Here is an 18,025-nt window from a genome sequence, read left to right as displayed (position 1 = left end):
AGAAGGAAGGTTTATACTGATCTGTCCCAGGCTGGCTGCATTCCCTGCCCCCACACCACTATTGAATGTTTTACTGGCATGGTGACTGGTTAATCAGTGGTAGTGCTGAGCTGTTTACCTTTGATAAGGCCCCTTTGTTTTAATTGAACCCTTAAGTGTTCAATTTGACCTTTGCAAGCCTTGTTTTGAAAGATATATGAGCTCAGATGACTATTTTCCCATCCTTTTCCCATCACTGACTGCTTGTTATACTAACAGTTGTAAACCAAGCTTTTGTGTGCATTAAAACATACAGGCCACAAATAATGGAGCCTGTTTTCCAGAATGCGTGCACCTCCGTGGAGCCAGGATAAACCAGCTATTGCTGAAGGATTCTCGTGGACCCTCTTGCATATCCCGAAAGGCTGGGCTGGACTGGATACAGAGCAAATTGTGCTAGGGGTTCTCAACCCAGTCCTGGGGACACAACCAGCCGGTCAGTTTTTCAGGATACCACAATGAATATGCACGAGATAGATCCGCATGCGATTTGGGTATCTTGAAAACCTGAGAGGCTGGGTGTGTCCCCGGGTCTGGGTTGAGAACTCTGGCATTGCCGTATGCATTTGTGGAATATATGCATAGAAAGAAACAAGACGGTAGATAAGAGCCAAATGACCCATCCAGTCTGCCCATCCTCAGTAACCACTAACTCCTCCTTTTCCTAAGAGATCCCACGTGCCCTTCCAAGGCCTTCTTAAATTCTGACACAATCCTCCTCTCCAGCGGGAGGCTGTTCTACACACTGAGCCCTGTTTACTAAGGTTAGGGTTACCATATGTCCGGATTTACCTGGATATGTCCTCTTTTTGAGGACATGTCCGGGCAACCGGGCGGGTTTTGCCAATCTGCCCGTTTGTCTGAATTTCTGGACAAAGGGGCAGGCTGGTGGGCGGGCCGTCCTATAGCAGATTGCTAGCCTCCCCTCCCCTTACTTACTACTGCCCTGGTGGTCTAGTGACCTGTTCCACCTTTGGGGCAGGAAAGAGCCCCCTCTTTCATGCCTGGAGCACTGCCCTGCATGCATCCTTCCTGTTCGTGATCTCGGCACTGATTCAAAATGGCTGCTGAGAGTTGAAGTGACCTGGCAACTCTCGGCGGCCATTTTGAATCAGCGCCGAGATCATGAACAGGAAGGATGCATGCAGGGCAGCGCTCCGGGCAGGGAAGAGGGGGCTCTTTCCTTACCCAAAGAGGTCACTAGACCACCAGGGCAGTAGTAAGGTAAGGGGAGGGGGGGGTGACGGGGAGGTGGAGTGACGGGGTGACAGGGGGGGAGGGAAAAATGTGACAGGGGGCGGAGCGAGGGCATGAAAGGGGCGGGTGCACTAGCGTTTTTAGCGCATGCTAAATAGAAACCCACTGGAATATTATGGGCATCTACACGGTTATTTATTTATTTTATTTGTTAAATTTGTATCCCAAATTTTCCCACCTATTTGCAGGCTCAATGTGGCTTACATAGTACCGGAAAGGCTTTTGCCAATTCCGGTATGAACAAATACAGTAATGTTGTGGTAGAATAAGGTTCATGTGTACAGACACATTAGGGAATCGTAGAGAGGAAGAGTTAGTAAACAGGGCCCATTGTTTTTTTAATATAGATGTTAATTATATAGATGATTTCAACAGCACTGTTGTCCCCCCCCCCCCCCCCACCACCATGACATATCTCCCCCAACATCTGATCCCTCCAGGCAAACCTCACATCTCCGATCCATTCCACTGGCTCACATCCTGCCCCAGAAGGTAAGGGAAAGAAGATGGGATTTTGATATACTGCCTTCCTGTGGTTACAATTAAAGCAGTATACATGTCAGAAGGAATGTATCCTTGGGAGCTTAGCCAAGTTTAGGTGGCAGAGCCGGTGGTGGGAGGCGGGGATAGTGCTGGGCAGACTTATATGGTCTGTGCCAGAGCTGGTGGAGGGAGGCGGGACTGGTAGTTGGGAGGGGGGGATAGTGCTGGGCAGACTTATACGGTCTGTGCCAGAGCTGGTGGTGGGAAGTGGGACTGGTAGTTGGGAGGCGGGAATAGTGCTGGGCAGACTTATACGGTCTGTGACAGAGCTGGTGGTGGGAGGCGGGGATAGTGCTGGCCAGACTTATACGGTCTGTGCCCTGAAGAGGACAGGTACAAATAAAAAGTGGCACATGTGAGTTTATCTTGTTGGGCAGACAGGATGGACCGTGCAGGTCTTTTTCTGCCGTCATCTACTATGTTACTATGTTATATACAAGTACTTATTTTGTACCTGGGGCAATGGTGTAGCTAGGTGGGGCCACGGGGGCCTGGGCTCCCCCCTAATTCGCTCTGGGCCCCAACCCCGCCAGCTGAAGATTTCATCCAGCGCTGGTCTGTGGTGGCGCCACTGCATTGCCTGTCCTACTCTCTCTTCCCCTCACATCAGGCAAGCGCCTTTTAGTGAAATTGAGCATGCTTAGTTTCATTAAAAGGAGCATGCTGGATGTAAGGGGAAGAGAAAGCAGGGCAGGCAATGTGGCGGCACCGGAGACCAGCTCTGAAGTCTTCAGTTGGTGGGGGTTGGGGACCCCCGCCAGCCAAGCAGGGCTGCTGAGAGACTGGACTGGTCCGGGCCCGGGACAAGGCCGTCCCCCGAGGTCGTAGTCATCGCCACCCCCCCTCCACCCGCCCCCTTCCGGGCCGGGCCCCCCTGAATTCAAATCATAGTGCCTCACCTTGACCTCGCTCCTTGTGAAAGCGCAGCAGCGGAAGTCTGCAGATCACCTCCCTTTGGGCCTTCCCTTCCTGTGTCCCGCCCTCGTCTGACGTAACTTGCGCTGAGGGCGGGACACAGGGAGGGAAGGCCAAAGGGAGGCGATCTGTAGACTGCCGCTGCTGCGCTTCTTTCACACGGAGCGAGGTCGAGGTGAGGCGCTATGATTTGAATTCAGGGGGGCCCGGCCCCGTGGTGGACGTGGAGGGGACTGCGGCGCCGGCCCCCCCTTGGAGGCCCTGGGAATTTTGTTCTCCCTGCCTCCCCTCTCGGCGGCCCTGCAGCCAAGATGTACAGTGGTGGCAGTGGGCAGCAGAGGGGGGAGCGGCGGCGGCAGGACGGTGACCAAAATGTGCCCCCCCACCTCAATGACTGGCTATACCCCTGGACAATGGAGAGTTAAGTGTTATGTTATGGAGGACTTGTCTCTCACCAATTCTCTCATTTGAGATTGAAGGCAAGTTACACAGAATAGAACTTAGTACTGATACAGAACATCAGAAATTACAAAAAAGAATAAAATTACTATACTTCAAACCTTATAAACTGGTATACAAGTGGGTTTTCAAAGCTTTGCGAAATGAATAATAATTTCTTAGTAAGCAACATAACTCATCAGGAAGATTATTCCATAAAGCAGATGGCTAAAAAGAAAAAGAAGGGAGAAAATAAAGCTTTAAATCTCACATTTTTAGTTGAGGGAAAACAGCGAGGGTGACAAAATGATTGAACAGTAGACGATGTCCAATATATTGTAGCTTTATTTACAACATCAGAGATGTTGTAAATAAAGCTACAATACATTGGACATCATCTGCTGTTCAAAGATTTTGTCACCCATCCTGGCTGTGTTTGACTTCTTTGTGTGACTGCAAGGGTTTGTGTTCTTCTGTTTTATTGCCGTGTAGTTGAGAGAAAAGCCAAACAAAGGTAGTTATAACCCCTCCTAGATGTTGTTTTAACATTTATCATTCTTATCAATTTGTGGCCACTTTCCGGACAGGCACCATCTAGAAACTTAAAAACCAAACAGAGCACCTTAAAATCAATCCGAGCCTGAACCGGCAAACAATGTAGCTCTCTCAGCAAAGGAGTAACATGATCCAGGCAAGATAGTAACATAGTAGATGACGGCAGAAAAAGACCTGCACGGTCCATCCAGTCTGCCCAACAAGACAAACTCATATGTGCTAATTTTTGTGTATACCCTACTTTGATTTGTACCTGTCCTCTTCAGGGCACAGACCGTATAAGTCTGTCCAGCACTATCCCCGCCTCCCAACCTCCAGCCCGCCTCCTACTACCAGATCAGTCTAGCAGCCAAATGTCGAATCATTTGAATTTTTGAAATCAATTTAGATGTTAGACCTAAATATAAAGCGTTTCCATAATCTAACAGTGTTAAAATCGCTAATTGCACAATTATTCTAAAATAATCTTGTAAAAAATAAGAACGCAACAAACGCAATTGTTTTCATTTAAAATAGTCTTTCCAAACTAGACTATTAATCTGCGACTCCATAGATTGCTCAGCGTCACAAGCAGCTGCAGTGGGAATCGAACCTGGTTCCCCAGGTTCTTGGCTACTCCTCCACTCACAAACCCCATCCCCCAGGCCTGAATATCTCCTCCCCCCAGGGGTTGGACCTGCCCATGGGTTTGCACTGGTAGCTCAGGTCAGGCGGGCGGGAGCAGCACCTCTCTGATCCCATCAAAGACTGTGCTGGAATGCAAAATGGCTGCCGTAACCCCTAGTGGTACTCTTGTAGTACTACCACTAGGAGCCACCCTTCAGTATAAGGAAAGTTTCTAGGGTTGGTGCAAGGATATTGAGCACCCTAAGCAAACCTTCAGCATTACGCCCCTGTCCCTCAATTTTCAAGTCCAAGCATCCTTCGTCCACCAATACTTTGATTATAAATTCAATGATCATGATCACCCTACAGGAAGACAATTTCCAAAACTCATTTATAGAAATATAGAAAATGTCAGCACATAAAGACCATATGGCCTATCCATTCTGCCCATTCATGCCGTCTACTCTTCTATCAGTCCCTTACATATGGATGATCAGAAGCAAACGCCAGTGCTAGAGACTATTAGCGACTTACTAGCGCCTGCGTTTGCTACTGCCCCATGATCAGAGTCCCTGAGCGTGTGAAACAACATGCTCGAGGGCTCTGAAAGCAATTAGCATGCAAATGCATGCAAAACAGGGCTAAACCTATTCATCCCCAATGATCAGCGACCAGCGCCAAAGATTGGGTCGCTGGCCGCGGCAAAACCTATGCCAGCTTCGAGCTTGCGTTAGGGTTTGCAGACCATTGGGGAGGAATGGTGAGTCCTGTCCAGCAGGCCCCCATTCCCCCCAACGAAGCAAACCCCCCCGGAACCAAAGACCCCCCCCCCCCCAGCAACAGGGGGCTGGAGGTCCAGCGGACCTCCAGTCCCCCCAACAATCACCCCCCGGGTTCAAGGAGGGCTGGAGATCCAGTGAGTCTCCAGCCCCCCCCCAACTCCCCTCAGCATTTCTAAAAGGTCCCTGGTGGCCCAGTGGGCGACCGCCCCCGCCCCCCAGCGACAAGGGGGCTGGAGGTCCGCCGGACCTCTGGTCCCCCCCGACACAGTTCAGGGAGGGCTGGAGATCTGGTGGTTCTCCAGCCCCCCCTTACCCACTAACATTAACTAGGGGTCCATGGTGGTCCAGTGTCAATCCCCTTACCCCCACCACCTCCTACCATGAGTTGGAGGAGGGAGGTAGCCTGCCTCCCTCCTCTTCCTTCGACGCCACCTGCAAAATGGCGGCGCCCAGCCCTGTCCAGTGTATCCTGGGATGCGCTGGGCAGGGCTTCACACCATATAAATACTACTATATCTGAATGCAACTTGCCTTGAGCTACAACTGAGAAAAGCACAAGGTAAATCCAAAAAAATCCCAAATCCCATACTGCTTTGGGATGTAAATTCAAAACCAGGATTTGATACAAAGTCTCTCCTCCTGGAGCCGGGTAACTTGGCAGTTGTGCACGACCATTCGTGTGTCCACAATGGCCCAGCCCAACGAGCGTATAATCTGAGTTTGAGCAGAAGGAAACATTGCTAAGGTCACACAGGTTCTCTGGCTCACAGCTGCCTGACCCTGGCACCACGTTAGCCCTGGAAGATTCATGTACAGTAACCCATCTGGAGTTCTGCCATGCATCTCATCCAGAAAACACTTGAAGCCCTCAGGTTGGAACTAGCGCACCTTAATGTCGTATTCACAGGCTGGCAGCTGTGTGCCTGTTATACTCCTGGGGTTACACTGCCATCTGCAGCTAACATTTAACAGCATTTCATGGTTTTTCACATGCTAACTCCACTTAATGCTGAGAAATAAAAGTCAGTGCACAAGATTGTTCGGGAAGGTCGTACATGTGTGTACTCTTTCTCCAGTCTACCTGTTTGGCACTGAGCGACTGCAGGGAGTATAACTCTCACTGGCTAGTCCTAGATAACATATTTATCCAGCTGCAAATGCTAGCATGAAGAACACGTATTGAGGGGGGGTGGGGAGAGGGAGAGGAGAACTGCAATGGGGCTGCGGCCCAGATATTTTTGTCTTATTTATTTAGTTTTCTGTGTTGTCTATGGGAATTTTCATTTTGTTAACGTCAAACTGGAGGATAATCATTATAAAAGCAGATAAAGAACAGATAATTTACATAACAACTCTTCCGCTGTATGTTTCCCTAAATGTGACTGTGCCACATGAACTTTATCCTATCACATCACTTTGTATTTGTCCACATTGAGCCTACAAATATGTGAGAAAATGTGGGATACAAATGTAACAAATAAATAAATAAAATAAAACCATATCTTAACAACAAGTCATCATATTAAACATCAACAAAACTCTCAAACTAAATTAAGCACTGAGAGAAAGTGAGAATCAAATACCAGAGATGTGGCAAAAATCTAATTATGTACTGTAATACACCCTAAAATAATACATAAATTATTAAAAAGTGAACCTGTGAAGCCCAACAAATTAGTCTAAAGCCAAATCATTTGGTTTCTGGGGGGGGGGGGGGGGGGTGTCCTGTGGGCTTTTGTATTTAGCCCTCTTCTGTTGTAGCTCAAGGCGAGGTACAGTAGGTTTTTTGCCCCCCCATGTCCGGACGATTTACAATGTAAGGGGCCTTTTTACTAAGGAGTTATGAAATCTGGGCTTTGTATATTTTAACGCAGGACCTTCCCATGCGCTAAGCCCAGATTTACCAGGGCATTAAAGTTGTGCATTTTCTTTTTTTTTTCACCATTAGCGCATGGCGCCTGCAAAATAATAATGTGGGACCCTTTATTTCCTCCTACTTAGGAGATGCATATTGACCCTATATCCAGTCAGTGTACCTTAATGCGGATGTACTGGCTGGATAACGTGGCAACGCCTACTCTCTACCCATGACTCACCACCTGTGAAAAAATATTTTTAGGAAGTAGTTAACATGCGCTTAGCACACACAAACATGCAAAATACCACACAACGCATAAAACTGCCCAATATTTAAAACCATTTAACTGACTATCCAGCAATATTCAGTGAGAGTTGCCGGTTAGCGCTTAGCGTATAACCAGTTATATTGCGTGATATAACCAGCTATCCGCTAATATTCAACGCATTGCTGGCTAAGACTGGCAGACAAATTTGACCACCGAAATAGCAGGTCTATCTTTGTCCAGTTTCAACTTAACCGGCCAGCGCTGAACATCAGCTTGGTTGGTTAAGTTGAAACTGGATCAAAACCACCTGGATATTCATGTCGGTTACTACTACTACTTAACATTTCTATAGCGCTACTAGGGTTACACAGCGCTGTACAGTTTAACAAAGAAGGACAGTCCCTGCTCAAAGGAGCTTACAATCTAAACGACGAATTGTCAAGTTGGGGTAGTCTAGATTTCCTCAATGGAGGTGTAATGGTTATGCGCCAAAGGCGACATCAAAGAGGTGGGCTTTGAGTAAGGATTTGAAGATGGGCAGGGAGGGGGCTTGGTGTATGGGCTCAGGGAGTTTATTCCAAGCATAGGTTGCTGGAAAGGTCCCAGCATTGAATATCCCGGGCTTAGCACCGACCGCAAGAGTCAGCCAGGCTAACTCCAGCAGTCTGAATATTGGGCCCAATGTGTTTTTCAGTAGCTTGCACATCTCTCTCAGACAGATTCCTTGGGCATCTCCTCACCACCTGAGGGGCCAGGGTGCCCCCAGGAACTGGCAGAGGCATATCTGGCCCAAGATCTCACCTCAGGAAAGCTCCCTCTCAAAGCCCTGCAGCCACAACCCAGTCAGTGTCCCTCTAGTGAGTTGGGGAAGGGTGGCCAACTAAACCAAACAATGCCAATCTCCCCCTATGTAGCTACAGTAACCTGGACATGAGAAGACAAAGCAGTGCAGAGGAACAGCATTGTGGGTCAGAGGATAGGGCTGACTGACCATCTACATCACCATTGCACTCTGTAGCCATCTCTCCCCTGGGGGTTCACAAGCTGTGCCTAATGCTGCCTGCAGAGATCTGGTCTGTGGGACAGTTGGGGTTAATGGAGCTGGATGTAATGTGACATATAAGCATTTGTAGATACCAGCTCCATGCTGGAGCCTGGAACAAAGTTCCCATCACAGGTGTCCCTTCACAAAGAGGTTAGGTAGACCTTTCACAGGAAGGGGGCAGCAGGAAGGGGGCCACACTTGGCCCGCCCTAAGTATTACTATGTCTGTGCCAACCAGCTAGGTGCAGGGATCCAGCCCCACTATTTCTGGGATAAGCAGTATAAAATGTTTTGTACTTTTTTGGGATCTTGCCAGGTATTTGTGACTGGATTGGCCATTGTTGGAAACAGGATGCTGGGCTTGATGGACCTTTGGTCTGTCCCAGTGTGGCTATGTACCTATGTAAGTTTGTGCATTGACCTCCAGAGTCTATAGAGTGTGACTTGAGTTGTGCACGCAATTCAGGTTGTATTCTGTATTCTGTGTGCAACTTAATTATCTTAACAAGCCAATCGGTGCCGATAAGTGCCAATTAACAGGGAATTATTTACACTAATTGGCTTTGATGCTCGTAAATTCTAACACGTGCTGTTGAAAAGGAGGTGTTGCCATGGGCGTGGAATGGGCAGATTGTGGGTGTTACTAAAAATGTACGCGTGCTGTTATAGAATATGCCCACTCCGATCCCTAACTTAGTCATCTGCATTTAAACAAAGTTTTACTTGGCATAAATTCCTGCGACTAGATTTAGTCACATGGACAGGCTCTAGGTATATTCTATAAATCGTGCCTAAAGTTAGGCAATGGTTTATAGAATATGCCTAGGTGTATTACTTTTTGGCACTATATATATATATTTATTTATTTAGATTTTGCTCACACCTTTTTCAGTGGTAGCTCAAGGTGAGTTACATTCAGGTACTCTGGATATTTCTCTGTCCCAGGAGGGCTCACAATCTAAGTTTGTACCTGAGGCAATGGAGGGTTAAGTGACTTGCCCAAGATCACAAGGAGCAGCAGTGGGATTTGAACTGGCCACCTCTGGATTGCAAGACTGGTGCTCTAACCACTAGACCACTCTTCCACTCCATATAGAATCTAGTGTAAGTCTTATGCCTGCTGTGTGGCAGGTGTAAATGTCACCACCTAAATACAGCACTAAGGCATCTAACTGGCAGTCTTTAATAAAGGAACACCCGTGCCCCACCCTTATTAACACCTTTGCTAGAACACTTAGGCAGCCAGCTATAGAATTAGCACCTAAGAGCCCTGCCTTCAGCCAGCGATGATCCGTGTTTTGCTTCCTGCTGCTGGCATTAAACTCGGAAATTCAATGCCAGCCATGTCCAGGCACTGGCATTGAACTTCCGGTTTCGCAGCGCTGGCTAACGTGTAGTCGGTTAAGTGTGATATTCAGCACCTAACTGGCCATGGGTTACCACATAAAGATAAGACTGACTTGTATGTGGTTCTATTTATGCGGTTATCAAGGCCAGTCAAGTGCCGACTCCACCCCCGAAATGGCCTTAAAATAACCAGTTTGCAGTAATTTGTTATTTCAATAAGTGGCAATAAAAATGACCCGTCAGGCCTGAAGAGACGATTTAACTGGCCAGGAGCCATTTCTGGAAGGTCAAATTGCTTTGAATATCAACCTGATAGTGCACTTAGGCACTTAACTACCATTCTGTCCTGTACTCCCCCCTCAAATTGCTGCTTAATTACCGTTAACCTCCGTTTTAGCACCCACAAAATTAGCCCCGCTATGAAGACACATTAACACAAAGTCAGAGGAGCACCATTTTACCATCATCCCACTTTTATAAGAAAATCACGGTTCATTTCCCCTCTAAATCACAAAACTGCCCTTTGTCAATTATCAATGTCTAATTTAGGAACAAATATTGGAAACCTTTGTAGAATGACAGTTGGTCCTACACAAGTGACACGTCTCTTTGTTTCTTGGTGGGGAGGAAGGACGGAGCAGCCACGTGTTGGGCCACGAATGTGAATGGAGATTCCTGCTGACCATGACTCATCCCACCCTTCCGCAGCCCAGCACAGGGAACAGCGGCAAGAGCGTTACACGTTGTATACCAACGAGGGGAAAACGATCCCCAGTAAACACACTGAAAGCAGCTGCTTCTCAGGGAGTTAATAGTGTAATTTTCCAACGCGTGTTCTCGACTACGCTAATGCATTCTGTATCTTCATACAACTTCAGTGATCGATAGCCAGCGGGAATAACACATACCAGCTCTCCTGTCTGAGACAGAAAGATGAAACATAAAATAAAAAAAATAAGAGAAACTGAAAGATAAACGGACCGATTCACTAAAACCTCTCTCTTAATCTGCATCTGTAGAAAGGACCTTGAGACTCGCATCCAAAAGGAGATTAAAAAAAGAAAGTGTGTGTTTCTGATTATCCACGGGTCACATCCATGTAGTTGTCTGAATAGTTCTCCTGCTTGGCTCATGGATACAGCACATGGCGATACATGTGATGATTCTAGTAAGGACTTTTGAGCCTGTGAGCTACAACTGTGCTGGATTTTTTTCATTCCTATTTTTATCATAATAACCTCACCCTGACTGCTGCTACAGAGAAAGCAGACAACAAAACGTGGAACAAGGGAAGAGCTTCTTCTTTGTTGGAATTAAATAGCTTCACCTGTTTGTGTACAGGCTCGAAGTTCAAGGTGAATTTGCTAAAGAGATGTTTTTCTCTTTCATATGCTTCAAACCTCATATTCTTCAAATACCAGCCCCAGATGTGTTTAATAAATATCTTATCTTCAGAATACGATCAGAACTCCAATTCACTTCACTCTTGGGCAAAATTTGCACCCTGAGAGCATGCAAAAGCCATTGGATTTTGGAATCACACAACAGGACTGTGATGTGGTCTTTGAAGGGTCATTTTGTAGTCCATACTCCTGCATAAAATGACCTCTCAGGGTAGATACATTTGATAAATCCCCTCATCCAATGATTTGTTCCAATCACATTCTTGGGATCCATAAGAATTAGGGGAGAGTTTATAATGCTTGACTGAAAGTCTAGGAGGATTTGTCTTTTTGCTGGATCAATGGTAATTGTCCAAGGTGAATAGTCTGAAAAGAAATGAGTTACTCTTCACTCTGGTTAACAAACAGATTATGGAAAGTCACAGTAATATCCTTTTGGGCTGGAAAGCACATGATAAAGTAATGAGCACCTAAAATACTGTTTCTACTAACAGTTTAATGCAGTGGTTCTCAATACAGTCCTTAGAGAACACTCAGGCAGTCGGGCTTTCAGGATTTCCACATGAGTATACATGAGACAGTTACATACATTGGAGGTAGTATATGTAGACCTATCTCATACATATTCACTACAGATATCCAGAAAAACTGACTGGATGGCTGTATACTGAGACCTGCGTTGAGAACCAATGGTCTAATTTATTTGTGTATTTATTATGATTTATTAACTGTCCTTCTGAAGAGATTCACTCAAGACGCTGTACAACAGGTGTAGACCAACACAGGCAACTGACATTACAGTAACAGCATAACAATAGTAAAATGACCAAATGACTCAAGAAAAATGTCAGGAAGTACTTTTTCACGGAGAGAGTAGTGGATGCTTGGAATGCCCTCCCGTGGGAGGTGGTGGAGATGAAAACGGTAACGGAATTCAAAAATGCATGGGATAAACATAAAGGAATCCTGTTCAAAAGGAATGGATCCTCGGAAGCTTAGCGGAGATTGGGTGGCAGAGCCGGTGGGGGTGGGGGGGGGGAGGCGGGGCTGGTGGTTGGGAAGCGGGGCTAGTGCTGGGCAGACTTCTATGGTCTGTGCCATGAAAATGGTAGATACTAATCAAGGTCAGGTATACACAAAAGTAGCACATATGAGTTATTTTGTTGGGCAGACTGGATGGACCGTGCAGGTCTTTCTCTGCCGTCATCTACTATGTTACTATGACAACATAATATACAATTAGAACAATGAGGTCAACTTGGAAATAGGCAATTTTTAATAATAGCAATAATATGATAGTGCTAGTATCGTACACATTAAAACAGTACAGTAGAACATTTATACAACAGAAATATGGTAAAAATCATCAAAACACAAATTATACACCTTATACAGTAGAACATTCATATAATAACATAGATATGATACTCACAAAGTCAGTACAATGCAATGAAACATCATAATAGAGAGCAGAGGGTACAAGTGCAGTTAGTCCCTATAGATAGACAAGATGGGTAAGACAAAAGCATTGAGATAAATAAGTGAGTGGCTAAACCAAAGGCAAATTATATGTACAGTTGAATAAGACATCATGAATTAATCTAAGTTACAGAATGTGCAGCAAGATAGTCCAGGTTCAGAGTGAGTGGATAGTCAGTCATCACATGTATTAAAGGCTTGGAAGAACAGCCAGGCTTTCACCCGCTTCCTGACGTAGAGGTGGTCTTGAGTTAGACGTAGTTTCCCTGGGAGTAAGTTCGAGAATGTGAGGGTACTACCAAGAAGGCTTGCTGGAGGGTACACAATGTGCAATTTCTTTGGACGAGGGTACAGATAGATATGGTCCTTGAGAGGACCTTAGAGGCATCAAAGATGTGTAGAGGATTAACTTATTCTTTAGGTACTTTGGCCCATTTTGCCTTAGAGGCATGAAAATCAGAGATAGAATTTTAAATTGGCCAGTGCAGTTTTTGTCCTAGGTGTGTGATGTGGTCACACTACTTGCAACCCTCTATCAGTGATGCTGATTGTTTAACGCATATGGACACCTCAAGAGGAGAGGAATTCACTATTTTTGTTGGCAAGGGTCTAGGGGAGAAGATGTTTGTCATAGGTCTTCCAAGATTTTTTCAAAAGCCTCTTCTGTGACCCTATTGAATGCCCCAGGTGGCTGGGCATGGAGGGGACAGTCAGTGAGGGTAGTGTTTATGACTTCTTTTTATTGTTTAGATACAATTACCACCTCACCACATACCAACCAAACAGGCTAATCGAATCCTGGGTTTGCCATTGTGATTGCCTCATTGAGCATGTTCAGAATCTCAGAATTACAAGTTCCCTGGAGGCAGTGGGGCAAAACTAGGGCTGGATCGGCCTGCTCTGTTGTCCTGGAGTCAGGTGGCAATCTTTTGGCTAGTGGTTCCACTCTTCTCTTGACAGGTGCGCCAAGACTCTCACAACAGATACAGTAGACAAGTAACTGGCCTACGATGCACTGCCCATATTAAGCACGAGGTGGCAGCACCCGCCCTCTGTTGCCCATCCAGTCATTTATTACAGGAAGAACTTGTAGTCTCATGTAACTTTGAGGATTGCCACCTCGTTGCTTTAGGAATGAAATTTAGTAGTCCAGAGCACATACATTACAACATTAGTATCATACATATATGAGTTTATTATCTAGCTCCTTCACAGTCTCTTTTCACTTGATTTTTAATGGTAGCAGTAGGATCCTAGAATATTTTGAAACAGAAGTTTAAAAAATAACAGGCGTCTACAGACCGTCCTAACATCCCTCTGTCAAAGAGACAGTGCCCCATTATAGCAGCTATTTTTCCACAAATGGATTGATTTTTGTTGGATCAGAATAAAATATTGCCAGAAGCCTGGTGTATTTCTGAGCGGGCTTATGCTTTCTCCCACACATCCATTCTCTTTCTCTTTGCTGTCAGAAAATGTTCTCCGAGGGACAGCCCTCATGGATGCATCCCACAATGAAATACTAAGGCAACTTTCAGATGCAAAATCCAGGCATGGCGTTTCTTCTGAAAATTCCCTTATGTAGGCTCTCAGTGATGAAAGTGCTATCAAGTTCACATCTCCATTTTACTTGGCTGCAGGAAAAGGGGAAAACCCACAGGTGCAGGTTTGAAAAAGCAGATTTGCACAAATTCTTTCTTCCCCAATGCCCCTGAAAATGTCCTTTTTGAATGCTTTTAATAATACAGGCACTGCAGCTCCCACTCATGTTTTATAGCCGTAGTGAGACATCATAACCCAGTTAGCTACAGCAACGCTCTGCCCCTATTAGAAAGGGAAACGATAGTCCATGCAGACAGATCTTCAAAATGTGCCTCCTGGCTACTTGTAGATATTGACAATTCTGGAACCCAAGAAAATTATCCCGGTGATCTGGTCTGTCCATAACAATGGTCAAGGGTGCTCTCTTGAAAACCTAAAGTCCTAGATCTATAGAAAAACAGGGCTGGAAGGGAGCTTGAGAGTATCCCTAGAATCATAGACCAGGCTGGAAAGACCTGGAGATGGCATTGAGTCCGTCACCCTCATTTTTCTCTGTAACATCTATTGATGTGCCCTTCCTAGAGAAGTCCATAAAAGAAAAGGAATAAACCAGAAATGGTTCGGCCTGTTCCCCAATGAACTGGAACTATCTAATGATCCCCTGGCACCTGTTTAGCTGAGGACAATGTGTGTGGAGGCTATTTTGCTTGGAGGTAAAATATGGTCTTTCATTATTTAAATTATTATATATATTCTGACTTGGATACTATTTGGATGATTCTAAAGTAGAGAGGTGTGGTAGCCGTGTTAGTCCACTCTTAAAGGTTATCAATAGAAATCAAACAAAATAAAACATGGAAAAGAAAATAAGATGATACCTTTTTTATTGGACATCACTTAATACATTTCTTGATTAGCTTTCGAAGAAGGGCAACCTTCGAAAGCTAATCAAGAAATGTATTAAGTGATGTCCAATAAAAAAAAGGTATCATCTTATTTTCTTTTCCATGTTTTATTTTGTTTGATTTCTGATGATTCTAAAGAATTTCCAAGCTCTGTTGGATAAGATGAAGATTTTAATCAAACTTGTGGTGTGAGAAGCTAGATTATATCAGAAAGGAACTTGCAGTGATTGCTTTCAAGTACTGGTCAGCTTATATAGTGTTAGTAGGAAATATTACAATGAAATGGAGTTAAAATATTAGAAAATAATTTGAGAAATGTATTACTCTTGATTGTAATTTTTTCAGAACATATAGTCCTTGCATTCAGAGACATCAATGTGCTTTTTTATTCTGGACTGTGCATCAGGCTGGTATAATGTCCGAAATATAGATCAGTGCCTAGACTCCTTTACCCTATTTTAGTAAGAATCTACATTATGCTTGTCCTTAAATCAGTTTTGTAACTGAATAGAAACAGGAAACATCTCAATGCCTCTTCCTCTTGTTTGTGCACAGTTTGGGTAAGCATAAAAAGCTGGCAATCATATTTTTCTTTTACATGTTCTCAAAAAGTTCCTGTCTCAAAGGATATTTAACTACATCTGCGTTTACTTGGGAACCTAAACATCGTAGTTAAAATGACTCTCCCAGTTGGCAGCCTGTGCTTGAAGTTCTTGGGACTGGAAGGTAATAATCTCTTTTGGGTTTAGCAGAGAGCTACCAACTGTAAGCTCTGATGATCCCCAGTGTGCCTCATTGGTTCACATTCACACAAACTTTAGTTTTCAGTTTTGGTTTCGGCTTCAGCTGAAACCAGGCGATAAGTTGCGGTCGAAAGTGGTTAGACAGTTTCAGTAGCAGTTTCGGCAGGCCTCTACTTGGCAGTGTGGGCAGCAATAACCAAACTGGTTACTCATTTCTCTAATCAGCTACACATCCTGGCCAGTGACATTAGCCGGATGGCGGATGGTAGGGTGTTGTGGATGGGCACGGAATGCACAGGAGCTAGCCAGCCTTGAAATAGCATGTGAAGGATCCAGATCTCCTCAGCCACCAAACAATGCCCTTCAGCTAGAATAAAATTTGTAGGGTAGGGGCATAGGATGAAGATGAAAGGACACAGACTCAGGAGCAATCTAAGGAGATACTTCTTTATGGAAAGGGTGGTGGATACGTGGAACAACCTCCTGGTAGAGGTGGTGGAGACACTGACTGTATCTCAATTCAAGAAAGTGTGGGACAAACCTAGAGGATCTCTACGGGAGAGGAAGCGACAGTATGTATAGGAGGCTGCTGGATAGGCCATATGGTATTTATCTGCCATTATTTTCTATGGGGTTGATAAAGAGATTTAAACGTCCAAAAGAGGCTGCTGAATATCCTAACTGCCTATGCCAAAATGGGCTAGTTTATGGGCGGTCCGTGGGCAGAGTTAAGGAAAAGAGAAATGTAGCCAGTTAGCAGCAATTTTCAGTCCGCTAGCCAACAAAGAAAGCACATAAAAGCTAGGCCAGGAAAACAGCGGGTCCTAACGTTATGTGCAAAGTTTACTGGGTTCCAGTCTGAATATCAGCTGGTCCTGGAGAGGAGTAGTCTAATGGTTAGTGCAGCAGGCTTTTATCCTGGCAACTTGGGTTCGATTCCCACTGAAGCCCCTTGTGACCTTGGGAAAGTCACTTAATCCTCCATTGCCTCAGGTACAAAAACGTAGATTTTTGAGCCCTCTAGGGACAGAGAAAGTACCTGCATATAATGTGTACAGCACTGCGTAAGTCTAGTAGCGCTATTGATGTGGTTGGAAGGAAAGGTTTGCCTTTTTGCGGATGACACAAAAATAGCCAATAGAGTGGATACCCTGGAGGGAGTAGAAATGATGAGAAGGTGATCTCCGAACGTTTTGAAGAATGGTTGAGGGTCTGGCAGTTAAAATTTAATTCTATACTTACTCTGGGGTAACTGACTGCTCTGGTTTCAATTTATGCTACCATATACCTCTTATAGAACGGTTTTTATAAGAGGCCTCACTTGGCGTAGTGTGTTCAGTTTTAGAGGCTGTATCTTGCTAAAGATGTAAAAAAGACTGGAAGCGGTGCAAAGAAAAGCTACAAAAATGGTATGGGATTTGCGTTGCAAACCATACGAGGAGAGACTTGCTGACCTGAATATGTATACCTTGGAGGAAAGGAGAAACAGGGGTGATATGATACAGACATTCAAATATTTGAAAGGTATTAATCCTCAAATGAACCTTTTCCGGAGACAAGGCAGTAGAACTAGAGGGCATGAATTGAGGTAGAAGGGGGCCAGACTCAGGACTAATATCAGGAAGTATTTGTTCACAGAGAGGATTGTAAGCTCCATTAAGTAGGGACTGTCCTTCTTTGTTATACTGTACAGCGCTGCGTAACCCTAGTAGCGCTCTAGAAATGTTAAGTAGTAGAAGTAGTGGTGGTGGATATGTGGAATGCCCTCCCGCGGGAGGTGGTGGAGATGAAAATGGTAATGGAATTCAACAAAATCTACACCCTGATCGTGACTGATAGGGATGGGCTGGAGTGTAAATTTTAAGGGGTTTCGACGTTAGCTTCAGAAATTAGTACAAGAACAGTACTGGACAGACTTCTACGGTCTGTGTCCTGAGAAAGGCAAGGACAAATCAAACTCGGGTATACATTTAAAGTATCACATACCATGTAACATGAGTTTATCTTGTTGGGCAGACTGGATGGACCGTACAGGTCTTTATCTGCTGTCATTTACTATGTTACTATGTAGATGTGATTAATAATAGCAGTAGTAGTAATTTCCAAGTTGGTGGTCATACTTGCATAAACTGAATGATCGAGACTTTGGTTATTTATTTCTTTATTAGGATTTATTTACCGCTTTTATCCCGTGCCTACTTTAAAGCCCTAAATGTGTGCATGGGGTAACCTGCACAGATCATCAGTTCCAACACTACACAGCTCACTGGGCAGACTAGATGGAACCATTTCAGTCTGTCT

The sequence above is a fragment of the Microcaecilia unicolor genome, chromosome 14 (genome assembly GCF_901765095.1).
Source record: "Microcaecilia unicolor chromosome 14, aMicUni1.1, whole genome shotgun sequence".
NCBI classification, from domain to species: Eukaryota; Metazoa; Chordata; class Amphibia; order Gymnophiona; family Siphonopidae; genus Microcaecilia; species Microcaecilia unicolor.
The sequence above is the reverse complement of the archived record's forward strand: the minus strand, read 5'-3'. Positions refer to the sequence as shown.